The sequence below is a fragment of the Gekko japonicus genome, unplaced genomic scaffold (genome assembly GCF_001447785.1).
Source record: "Gekko japonicus isolate JY-2015 unplaced genomic scaffold, Gekko_japonicus_V1.1 scaffold323, whole genome shotgun sequence".
In the NCBI taxonomy this organism is placed as follows: Eukaryota; Metazoa; Chordata; class Lepidosauria; order Squamata; family Gekkonidae; genus Gekko; species Gekko japonicus.
This window is the reverse complement of record NW_015168661.1, coordinates 82,161-95,110: the sequence shown is the minus strand read 5'-3', so window position 1 is coordinate 95,110 and position 12,950 is coordinate 82,161. Positions and strand designations below refer to the sequence as shown.

At 43.2% G+C, this 12,950-nt stretch overlaps 1 protein-coding gene and 1 pseudogene across 1 annotated transcript in view; both read right to left on the bottom strand.

Annotated features, from left to right (window-relative positions):
* PRKG1 (protein kinase, cGMP-dependent, type I) overlaps window positions 1–12,950 on the bottom strand; it is a 710,261-nt gene that overhangs the window by 622,469 nt on the left and 74,842 nt on the right. The window lies entirely within an intron of this gene.
* Window positions 5,873–7,089, bottom strand: LOC107113869 (annotated as a pseudogene).

Here is a 12,950-nt window from a genome sequence, read left to right as displayed (position 1 = left end):
GATGACATCACCTGGAAGTGACGTCATCACGTTGCTGAGATCGGGGGGGTGACACTCTAGTTTTTGGGCAAAACGCTATGGTTTGAGCCCAATTTTAACATAGAGATTTGGCCAAAAACTATAGCGTCATCCTCCAACATCAGCAACATGATGTCACTTCCAGGTGACATCATTACATCGCGTTTGGGAGGATTTGTGGCAACCTTAGCCCCAGAGAAGCCAGCCTGGATCTGCTGCAGAAACCCACAGCCAGGATTTGCTGATGCTGGCTTGGAGCTGATGAAAACCTTCCCTTGGCCACACTCCTGGCCATGCAGCCACATATGCAGCTCCAGGTAAGTCTGGGGCTGTTGTCTTTGCACTTTTAGTCTCACCCTTAGTAATGTTCAAACACTCTGACTCAGCTCTCATTCTGCAGCAGGGGCAGACTGGGAAACACCCCTGGAAAATGTCCTTACCCCTCCCTGGGCAGCCTTAGTGCTGCCCCTCCCCCACTAGGGAGGGAGGGAGGAAGCAAGAGGCATTGTCTTTGCAGGCGTGGTCAGGTCTTATTTTATGTGAAGCTTTCACAGTTAGCACTAGACCTGAAGTCCCATACATTTTATGGATTTGTTGGAGTATTAGCACGGATTTGGTGGTGAACCAGTGACCAAGTACCTTGCACTATGGGGACTCCATGCAGAATATTGTGCCTGACTTCCTATAAATGGACAGAGACATTCACGGTTCTTGCCATGACCATTACAAGCTCAGCATTAGGCGACTCATGTTTAATTATATTTAATTCAACAGAGAAGGAAGTCAGGTAGTTCCATTTTTTAATATCAACCATAGTTATGCCAGTAACTGTGCATCTTAATACATTGGTATTACTACTAGAACTGGCTAAGTGACAATTACATTTAGAAGAGAGTGACTTGATGTCATATAGGTACAGTCATTTCAGTGACATCCGTCATCTATCTTATCTTCTCAGAATCATCTCAGCAATTTAAAGCACAACAGATTTGTGTTTGTGTTCACAGCTGTCAAACACATGATATATGAATGCTGTTTTCTTTTCCAAAAGAAGTGACCAATTATTTTCATTATATGGTCTAGAACTATTGGATTATAGTGGCTCTGAAGGCACTGAACACTCTCAAAAGTTAAAGAAAAAAACTGTATGGCTATATTTCATTCCATAAAGCAATATAAACCTTATATTCAACAAACAACACTATATAAAGTAAAACATGAAGTAAACCTGGCTTTTAACATAGTACCTCAAGCCTGCACAACTCACATCCCACCAAAGCCATCCATCAGTCATGTATAGTTGCCTGTGTGATGTCAGGAGCACTCAAATTTTGGCAGAACCAGGTAGGCAACAGAAAGGGATGACTTATCAAGATGCTGGTGAGCTCTTTTGTACAGCATATAGTAGAAGGCTATTTTTCTTTGGTGGATCACCTAATGTAGGTCTGTAATAGTTTGGGTGGGGGGGACATCCAGTTGCAGCCAACCTATGGTGGTCCCATAAAGTTTTCAAGGCAAGAGACGTTCAGAGGTGGTTTGCCATTGCCTGCCTCTGCGCAGTGCCCCTGGTATTCCTTGATGGTCTCCCATTCAAATACTGAAGCCGACCCTGCTTCGCTTCTGAGATCAGATGGGAATGGGCTAGCCTGGCCTGTCCAGGTCAGGGCATGTAATAGACCACTCGATACTAAAACTGATGAACTCCAAGAACTCAACTATCTTGCAATAAAAAGAGCTATTGCTAATGTTACAGTGTTAATACCAAGAGGATGGCTTTTGCATTACCCACATGTTGATGGTTATTTATTACTACATTTTATAACATAGTTCCCAGGAAATATCTCCAGGGTCTACAGAGATGACTGGTGTTTAGATGAAAAGTGCATGCATGTAGATACAGCATCTATTTGGAAAGACAGCAGCTTGATCTGCCACAGAGATCTTTCACCCATAAAAGATTTCCAGAGTAAATGGAAATATGTGGGGAAACTAACATTAGCATTCACTAAAGACTGTTGAGCTTAAAGTACTTGGCCCAGTAGAGCCAACTGCATTTTTCAAGTTCCGAGGACCTTAAACTAGAAAATGGAATGTTATGGTGTAGAAATGTCAGCAGTTCACTATTTTAAAATCTCAGGGGCTAACTGACTGTGATGCATAATATACCTTATTCACTCCTCTTGCCTTCAAGGCTTACGAATGGTGACTTGGAGGTATGTTTCTAGCGTAGGACTTCAGCCTTAAGTATCATTCTGTTTTGTTCTGTTAATGAGGAAACTCAGTTTAACTGACAGCCTAAGTAGTGAGTGATGTAGACTGATATGGGAATAGGCATTCTGGCTGACCCAAGTGAGTGCATTAGGACTGAGCGGAAGTGCTTCCAGCCATTACAAGGGGAGGACATGAAGGGAAATGTATTGCCTTCAAGACTGCTCAATCCGTATTTGGGGACATCCTGCTTGAGATCTTGCATTTACAACCCCCAAGTTAACTCTTTCAACACTGCCCTTTAATAATTGGTTTAAAAAGTGAACGGCATGTGTCTATTAGAAAGAGATTTAACTTATCCTTTGACACCCATCAAATTAGCTTGTACATTTTGGCTGCAAATCACAGCTGACTCATGCCACTCTCATACAGATGGGGATTCCTTTGAATGTCTAGGAAAAAAACATATGCCAGCAGACTGCCAAGAGAAGCTGTTAAGATGCCTGACTTTGATATGCTCTGTTTCAGCTCAGCTTGATTTCCAAGTATAGCACACTCTGGGAAGATCAGCCAAGTTTGCATCGGTAATCTTTTTAATATGACCTCATAGGTTCTGCCGGTGTGTGACTGATAATCTTCAAGTAGGGAGCACTGTGTAAGAGGCATTGTTCCAAGCAGATTAAGCTCTCCCTAATGTTTGGGAATGGAAGACCGGAGGAATTTAGCTGTTTTAACTGGGATCGAGAGCATTCAGAGAAAGCCTCAAGCCAAAGCTGTGAAACCTGATACACATTCTCAAGCACACCTCATCCTCCCCTTGCTCTAGGCTTCATGTTGCTGTGTTTACTAATAGCTGCTCAACAGTTTGTCATTAATGCATGTCAAAGAGGCACACAGCAGCACTTTTCAAAATTTCTGGCAGCTGAGATACTCTTTCATAAATAAAAACTGGAGACATCTTTCAGCCTTTGCATTAAATTGTCCTCTGACTTAGCCCTGTGTACAAGTAGATCAATCGCCATGCATGGGGAGTTGCCGATTTGGACTCAAGGCCAACCTAGCAAATTATGCAGTGATACAAGAAGCCATTGCCTCTATTAACAGGTGCTTGGACTTATAGAAACATTTAACTTGTAACTAATTTATTATTGCCTATTACTGGATTCCAGTAGATGGTTTGGACGATGGACTGTGTTCATCTGGGTAAACTTCCAAATTACATGAGTGGCTTAAAATGACCAGTTTCCATTCAAACTTGTTTTTGATTGACCCTGAACAGCTTTCCTGTTGACACATCACACATTTCACATTCTTTTCTTTTTAGGCTATAATGCATAGGAACATTTTCATTGTTTAGCCATAAAGAATCCAGGAATATTTGCCATTTAAAACCTGTCAGTACCCTTCATAATTTCTGATCTCATGTTGATCAGTAATACAGATTTATAAGTGTCTTCAGTTTATTATGCAGGCATTAAAAACACAGAAGACAGATCATTCAACATTTCTGCCTGCCTACATTATGACTAGCAACTTTTATCGCTAATGTCCCATAAGATGTCCAGATCAAAAGATTTACTATACTACAAGATTCTACCATATCTGACAGTATGCTACTTACCGAGTAAAGGAATACACTACTTTTATTTCCTGCCTAACATTGTTGAATACTACAGGATACGATGCTGGTATTCTACTACTTGGAAAGGTTTTGTGTGGGCATGATGAAACTCGAAATGACCTCTGAATTTGGCTTCCAAATTGTTGCTGTTTAAAGGCTCTGCCTAGTCACCTTATCTCCTGCTTCACTCATACTAGCTAGCACAGGTACACTGTAATGCATTTTTGAGTGCTAGGGATGGTGAAGAATATGGGGGAAAATTAGGGTTGTAATGCTTGTGATGAAGCAAGCATTAGAAGCCATTGAAGCATGTACTCTGAGCCCAGGCACATGAATTTCAGTGGAATTTCAGTGGCCCAGAGAGAATCTGGATACAGAGTGCTAAATGTACAAATCCATCTATCAGGAAACATAGTTTTAGATTTATTGGTGGCAGTAGTAACTACCTAGAGATATGTTAGAGAGATATTTGGGAGGAGTAGCAAATACTGTAGAAGACAGAGTCAGGATACAGGATTACAGGCTCAAAAACTGGGCTAAAACAAATAAAATGGATTTCAATGGGGATGAATGTGAAGTTCTGCATTTAGGTAGGAAAAATCAAATGCATACTTATAGGATGGGGAGAAATTGTCTTGGCAGTAGTATATGTGAAAAGGATCTAGAGGTCTTAGTAGACCATATACTGAACACAAGTCAGCAGTGTGATGCAGTAGCTAAACCGGCAAATGTGATTTTAGGCTGTATCAACAGAAATATAGTATCCAGATCACGCAAAGTGATGGTATCACTTTAATCTGCTTTTGGTTAGACCTCACCTAGAGTATTGTGTTCAGTTTTGGGCACCACAATTTAAGAAGGATATAGACAAGCTGGAACGTGTCCAGAGGAGAGCAATGAAGATGGTGAGGGGTCTGGAAACCAAGTCCTATGAGGAAAGGTTGAAGGAGCTGGGTATGTTTAGCCTGGAGAGGAGACGACTGAGAGGTGATATGATAACCATCTTCAAGTACTTGAAGGGCTGTCTATAGAGGATGGTGTGGAGTTGTTTTCTGTTGCCCCAGAAGGTTGGACCAGAATCAATGGGCTGAAATTAAATCAGAAGAGTTTTCAGCTAAACATTAGGAGGAACTTCCTCACAGTTAGAGCAGTTCCTCAGTGGAACAGCCTTCCTCAGGAGGTGGTGGGCTCTTCTTCTTTGGAGGGTTTTTTTTAACAGAGGCTAGATGGCCATCTGACAGCAATGCTGATTCTGTGAACTTAGGCAGATCATGAGAGGGAGGACAGGAAGTGTTGCATCAATGCTTAGTTGTTGTGGCCCTTTCTTACATGCCCAGGGAAATCCTGATTGCCATTTTGGGGTCAGGAAGCAATTTTTCTCCAGGTCAGTTTGGCTGGGGATCCTGGAGGGATGTTTGTTTGTTTTTTGTCATCTTCTGGGCATGGAACAGGGGTCATTGGGGGTGGGAGGGAGGTATTTGTGAATTTCCTGCATTGTGCAGGGATTGGACTAGATGATCTTGGAGATCCCTTCCAACTCTGTGATTCCATGATGCTATGTTGGTACCCCCAGGAATATGGGGAAAAGGCAGCACTGCTGGGTGGAGACCTGGGATGGCCTCAGAGCTTTCCCAAGCACCAGGACCAAGAGGAAATAGGGCTTGTGAGGCTGTTTCCTCACAGAGACCATGGTATAAAGGGGGCTTAAGCTTCCCCCCTGCACCATTTCTCAATTGCAAATGCTTCCTGGGAGTCACTACTCGCCCCACTGGGGTAAACATACAGGCAATGATACATGGTTTCCCCATAGAGCAAACAATGACTCTCCATGAGCACTGGTTTTTTTTTTGTACTAACACTTTTATTAATAACACTTAGATTAACACGTATCTCCTCCTCTTGGGTTTTTAGTATTGTGTGGTTATCTATCCTTTATCCTTAGTTGTAGCCCCCTTCCCTTATATTTTCTTTGTAGTTTTGTAGTCTTAAATAATAAAAAATATCCCTCCGGGGATTTTAAAAAAAAGCTACAAGTCACTCATTATGGTTTTGAACCTGTTCAGGAGCTTGATGAGGTGGGATTTTGAAGACGTGTATGCGAAGGTGAGCAGCAATCTGTATGCACAGCCCAGTTGAATATCTCAGCAAATCAAGCAAAGATATGAACATTGCTATCCACAGAATTACATATTCATCAATAAAACTGTTGAAATACTGGTCTAGAAATAGGAGGCCTGGTCCAATAAATGCAGTGTCTTGCAGGAAGTTTTCACTTTTTGTCATGTGAGCTATCACCAGTTTTTGTGTGATCTTGGCACTCACAAATCCAAATGTTAAGGCATAGAGACAAGGATGCTTTTCAAAAATGTGTGTTGTAGACTTCTTATAGATCATTATTGCCAAAGTAATAATTAATCCTATATGGAGTCCTGGTGACAAAACACTTGTTCCTGCGATTGTGGACCCATTCTTCCCAACTCCTCCCCCAAAGATTACTCTGAAATAGTGATAACTGGAATTTATTGCTCCAAATACCATTGCAGCCACAGGAATCATCTTCAGTCTTATGTCCAGTACAGAAACCTTTGCGTCCCACATTGTTGTTCCACCAAATGCAGATAACAAAAAGACTACCATGATGCCTATCTGTACTTCAGTTACATCAAGTTTCCCAAATTTTAGCATGCCTGATACATAGGTTTACCAGTGAGCACAGTAAAACAGGAAACATCCAATAAAGCAACAGAAAAACAGCCAGTCTGGATTCGTTCCTAGCCGAATTGCTGAGCAGGCTGCAGTACCAATTAAAACTATGGAAATAGAGTCACAGCCATGGTCAAAGAGTTCACCCAAAGGAGAGCTGCTGTTGGTTCTTCTAGCTTGCTTCCCATCAATAGCATCCAGTGACTGGTAAATAAAGAGTCCTAATGCACACGAAAAGAGTACCCAAGAAGGAGCCTCCTCGGTGGCGCTGGGGCAGTAGGCGAAGACCAGGAGGTTGGGGATGAGGTTGACGACGAAGCCGGCCAGGGTGATGGCGTTGGGGGCCAGCCAGGCGGGCGCGCGCTCCACCAGCCAGGCCCAGTAGAGCTGCAGCGGCGGCTCCAGCAGCGAGCGCCCCGACGCGCTATAGCGGTGCTGCTCCAGGCGCCTCAGCTGCGCCCCGCTCAGGGGCTCCGGCAGCGCCCACCGCCAGCCCATGACGCGTCTCCCAACCCCCGGCCGACCTCGCCCTGCCTGTCTGCTCCAGAGCCCGGCACTGCCGGCCCGCAAGCGCAGCAAGAGGAGAGGCCGAGCTCAGCAGGGCGGGGACGGCAAAGAGGGAAGGACTTGTGAGAGCCGCTGCAGCTGCTCCAGAGGGAGGCAAGCAGGAAGTTGGAGGCTGCCTGCGGGGAGAAGGAGGTTGCAGAAGCCCCCTCCATGAGCACTGTAGATTGAGAAGCCACCAGTCTATTTGTACCAAGATCCCAATTCAAACTGGGGCCCTGCATGTCTGCTATTTTTTTCTTTCTTTTAAAACCAACAATCCAGCTCCATCACAGAAATTACAGCATCTGCTGCTGGCTTGACCCTTACCCCAGCAGTTCCACTTTTGAGTCTTGAAATCAAATAAAGAGCTAATGCTTGAAAAGCACAAATGGCAGAAACTTCACTTGCCTGGCAGCTAAAATGAGGTCTCTTAAGCCACATGTTTTCTGTTTACACTGCTAATGAAATTGGATGATTATTATGATAACTATGCATAAGGCTGGACTTATAACAATGGTTCATATGGGATCCCAAGTTAACAGGATGTAGTTGCACATATCATATGAAGAGCATGGTAACCTAAATCTGCCATGAAAGATATGGATATAAGAAAAAAGTTATATCCATCATAAGAGTTGCCGATTCGTCCTTCAGTGGTGGTGGAAAGTGCCGTAAAGTCGCTGCCAACTTATGGCAATCCCACAGAGTTTTCAAGGCAAGAAACATTCAGAGGTGGTTTGCTTGCATCTGTGTCACAACCCTGGACTTCCTTGGTAGTCTTCCATTCAAATACTAACTAAGGCCTACCCAGCTTACCTTCCACCTTTAGGCTCTGCTTTTAGAATCATAGCATAGTTAGTCCTGGATCCACCATATATCCCTCACAAAATTTTTTTACAGAGAATTTGATTGTGTATGTTTCAGGACACTATTGCTTTAAAATTTCTTGGGTAGACATTCCAATTTTAGGACATTTTTCCTTTAGCCGCCATTTTCCACGATGGCAACTATGGTTATTTCGCTATTTAAAATTCACATAGGATGCTCACCTTGGTGTCAAAGTATATATTTCCAAGGTTGATAAAGCCAAATACACTATTATGCTGAGACAGCTACTTTTCCTGAAGCCACCATTTTCCAAGATGGTGTATCTTTTTTCACATTCTTGTAAGGTGCTCATACTGGTGTCAAATGGTATGTTTTAGGGAATCAATAAAACTAAATATACTATTCCTTTTGTTGTATAAAAATACAGTTTTATTTTTTAAGGTTTGTAAAAAAAATTTGGGGGGGGTGATAAGTCTAGAGAACCTTTTTTCAATGTTTGTAATACTGGGACAAAATGCAGCAGGAGAGTTAAGTTGATAACTCCTAAAAGTACAGATAATTATTTATTCTGCTGCCTTAAATAATGACATCAACTTATTGTTTTATTTATTACATATCTCAATACAGCTTACAATATTAATAAAATACATAAGGTTACATTAACAACATTAAACCAAAATTTAAAATCACAGATTAGGACTGCTTTAATCAAATGCAGTCCTAAATAAAACCATCTTCAGCTGCCTCCTAAAGATCAAAAGCAGGCCAGGTACACTTCCCTGGGGAAGTAGTTCCATAATCATGGGGCCGCCACCAAAATGGCCATCTCTCATGTGCCCACCAGATGAACTTCTCTGATTGATGGGACAGTCAGAGCAGCCTCTCCAGGGCAGGAATATATGGGAGACAATGATCCTTCAATGGTCGCAAACTATGTAGGGCTTTTCAGGTCAGAACTAGCCCCTTGGATTGAGCTCAAGAGCAAATTCATAGCCAGTGTTATTTGTTGCAATATCAGGGTCATGCGCCTGCAATAGCTGGCCCCAACCAGCAATCTAGCAGCAGTGTTCGGCACTAGCTGCAGCCTCCAGACATTCTTCAAGGATAGACCCAAGTAGAGCATATTGCAATAGTCCAGTCTAGATGTAAGTAGTAGTTTTTTGTAGTCTAAGTTTTGCTTTCATCATCATTAAAAACAACCCTCCAAATTTTGGAGTGCTTTTGACTGATGCCTCAGAATTTCATCTGTTTTAATCCAATCCCTGAACACCAGAAGAAAGTGTGGGAAATCCCCAAACGGCTCATATTTAAGGTTTTGTGATATCTTGATATTACATATAGAACACAGATCAAGGACACTTCCAAAGCCTGAAAGTAAGAGGGTTGCTGTGAAATCTCTAAGCATGTCTGATCACACTCAACAGACTGAGCTAAAGTATGTAAAGTAGAAGAGGTTACAGCTGAAGTTAGTGTGGGCCTGAGGCTTATTGCTGCCCATGAAAAGCCTTCAGTGCTTTGCTGGCAGACTGCTGACATATATACACATAAAGGAACAGTGCAGAGTTGTCAGGACCCAAAATTAATTGGAAAGAGGATGTGGGATCCTTGGGGCATGTGAAAGGATGCTAGCACCAGATGTGATGAGATGCCTGAGTAAGGCTGGCTTATAAACGTCACCCCTGTCCTATATTGTTCAATGATTAAAAAAAGGATTCCACTTTCCCATTTATGCTTGCCAAAGTGCATTCCACAGAACATTTATTTCAGTATTTACTTATGCATATACTAGCAGTAAAGCCCGTTGTGGAAATAAATACAACGAGATCTAGAAAGAGGCTCTGGGGGAGTGCTCTGGCTTTGGGCAAACAGTGTCATTTTGCTGTGGTGACCTAAGCAGGGTATAATGGCAGAGTCCACTGTTTTCTCCAGAGGAACTGATCTCTGCTCCCTGAAGAGCAGTTGTAATTTTGAGTGATCTGTAGCCCTCACCTGGAAATTGGCAACAATTGTTACCCAGAACGAAATGGCTGGTTTGGAGGGTGGAGTCTATGGCATTCTACCTGTCTGAGGTCCCACTCCTTCGCAAACTCCACCCTCTCCAGGCTCCACCCCTCAAATCCCCAGGAATTTGCCAGCCTGGGGAATGCAGTGAAGTCCAATCAGCTTCCATATGCAAAAGACCTTGAAGGTTCCATATGCAACTGACATTCCAACTGCCTTGCGGGGAGGGGGGTGAGTTTGAGGTGTGGAATGCAGTGAAGTCCAATCAGCTTCCATATGCAAAAGACCTTGAAGGTTCCATATGCAACTGACATTCCAACTGCCTTGCGGGGAGGGGGGTGAGTTTGAGGTGTGGAATGCAGTGAAGTCCAATCAGCTTCCATATGCAAAAGACCTTGAAGGTTCCATATGCAACTGACATTCCAACTGCCTTGCGGGGAGGGGGGTGAGTTTGAGGTGTGGAATGCAGTGAAGTCCAATCAGCTTCCATATGCAAAAGACCTTGAAGGTTCCATATGCAACTGACATTCCAACTGCCTTGCGGGGAGGGGGGTGAGTTTGAGGTGTGGAATGCAGTGAAGTCCAATCAGCTTCCATATGCAAAAGACCTTGAAGGTTCCATATGCAACTGACATTCCAACTGCCTTGCGGGGAGGGGGGTGAGTTTGAGGTGTGGAATGCAGTGAAGTCCAATCAGCTTCCATATGCAAAAGACCTTGAAGGTTCCATATGCAACTGACATTCCAACTGCCTTGCGGGGAGGGGGGTGAGTTTGAGGTGTGGAATGCAGTGAAGTCCAATCAGCTTCCATATGCAAAAGACCTTGAAGGTTCCATATGCAACTGACATTCCAACTGCCTTGCGGGGAGGGGGGTGAGTTTGAGGTGTGGAATGCAGTGAAGTCCAATCAGCTTCCATATGCAAAAGACCTTGAAGGTTCCATATGCAACTGACATTCCAACTGCCTTGCGGGGAGGGGGGTGAGTTTGAGGTGTGGAATGCAGTGAAGTCCAATCAGCTTCCATATGCAAAAGACCTTGAAGGTTCCATATGCAACTGACATTCCAACTGCCTTGCGGGGAGGGGGGTGAGTTTGAGGTGTGGAATGCAGTGAAGTCCAATCAGCTTCCATATGCAAAAGACCTTGAAGGTTCCATATGCAACTGACATTCCAACTGCCTTGCGGGGAGGGGGGTGAGTTTGAGGTGTGGAATGCAGTGAAGTCCAATCAGCTTCCATATGCAAAAGACCTTGAAGGTTCCATATGCAACTGACATTCCAACTGCCTTGCGGGGAGGGGGGTGAGTTTGAGGTGTGGAATGCAGTGAAGTCCAATCAGCTTCCATATGCAAAAGACCTTGAAGGTTCCATATGCAACTGACATTCCAACTGCCTTGCGGGGAGGGGGGTGAGTTTGAGGTGTGGAATGCAGTGAAGTCCAATCAGCTTCCATATGCAAAAGACCTTGAAACGCTGGGCGGGACTGCACAAAGCAGCCAGTCAACCCAGCCAGCGTCTTCTGACTGACAGTTCAAGCGTCCATACACTAAAGGGGCCAAATTTAGAATGTTCATATAGAATGTTCTTACTCAATTATATATAAGGAGAGATTGTGGATATATTATATCTGAAAGTGTGGGGGGCTGGCCAATGGTAATGAATAGGACAAATCCAATGCATGTATCTGTTGAAAAGACAGATGTCCCACCAAGCAATAACAACTGAGAACACTGCAGTACAATCTAGGAGAGTGGTGCTGGCTATCCTGTTTTCAGATGGAATGTCAAAACATGAAGGCAGAAAGTAATCTCTTGATTGGTAACTAAGAGTGTACATTCAGCATAAACTAAGCCAAAGACCAGTATTTGTGGGGGTATTATTTAAGCCGAATACAGATCAGAGAATCTGATCAGCTACTGGTATAGCTGAGCCCAAATAAAGTTGATTCTTTTTTGTCCTTTATTCGGGTATATTCAGCTATACCAAATGGCTGGTGGGCTCCTCTGGCAGCATGGTTTAAACCAAGCTGCAAGAGGAGCCAGCCCAGGATTGGACGGGACAGCGGGAGCCAAGAGCTCCATGCCACCTCAGCTGGGGCTGGCTCCTCTTGCAGTTCAGTTTAAACTGATCTTTAACCCTTTGTGAAGAACTACTGCAAGATGAACAGATTCCCCTGATGAAGCCTGTTGGCAAAATGCATAGGGGATTTTTTTGGAAATTTAACTCAGTAATAAAATATATTTTTACCTTGGCCTTATTTTTTTTAATCTCTATAAAAGTCAGCCATTAAGGTTTTGCCTCTGTTGTTATTAGTATCCAGATCTTCAGAGAAAAGCACCCTTTTCATAACTGTGCAATTTGCTGAGTTATCCAATGAAATGTTATCCCTTATAGAACATTTTGACATGAAAATCAAAAGTCATGAAAATTCAGTTAAGCTCTACATTAAGTGGTGTTTCTAAAAGCCAAAGAGTTTCACCTTTCGCTTTTAAAAAGACTCATTTATAATCCTTGCAATTGCGGATGAGACTCTGCTGAAGAGTTTCCCAGTACTTAGTAACAAGTTTGCTTCACCCTTCAAATGCTCTTGCTTCTTCTTAATAACTTCCCAGCCCTCTCAACCCTAAATTTATCACCTGACCTCACTCCAGCCGTGAAGACACACTGAAGAAGAAAAGTTATTCAACCCCACATGGGACATTTAGCTAGAAAGGCTCTTAAGCAGAACACTGGGAAAGGAAAATAGCATTCTTCTGCTTGCCCTTTTTCTTCCCTACTCCTGCAATGGCTATTTGATTGAGTGCTTTCACCATATCTGTTAGAGAAAGGGAGGAAAGAATAAGCAGTATTGTTCAAGTTCATGGCATTCTTTCAAGAGTCTGTGATTACACTGTTGGGCTGCGTACAGAGAAGGGACAGGACACTTCCAGAGAACTCATCTGAAGAAGTGAACCCGCCGATTTTTTTTTGTTTTGTTTTTCATTAAACCGTTGTTCTCCACTGCTGAAATTAAATTTAGGTAAAG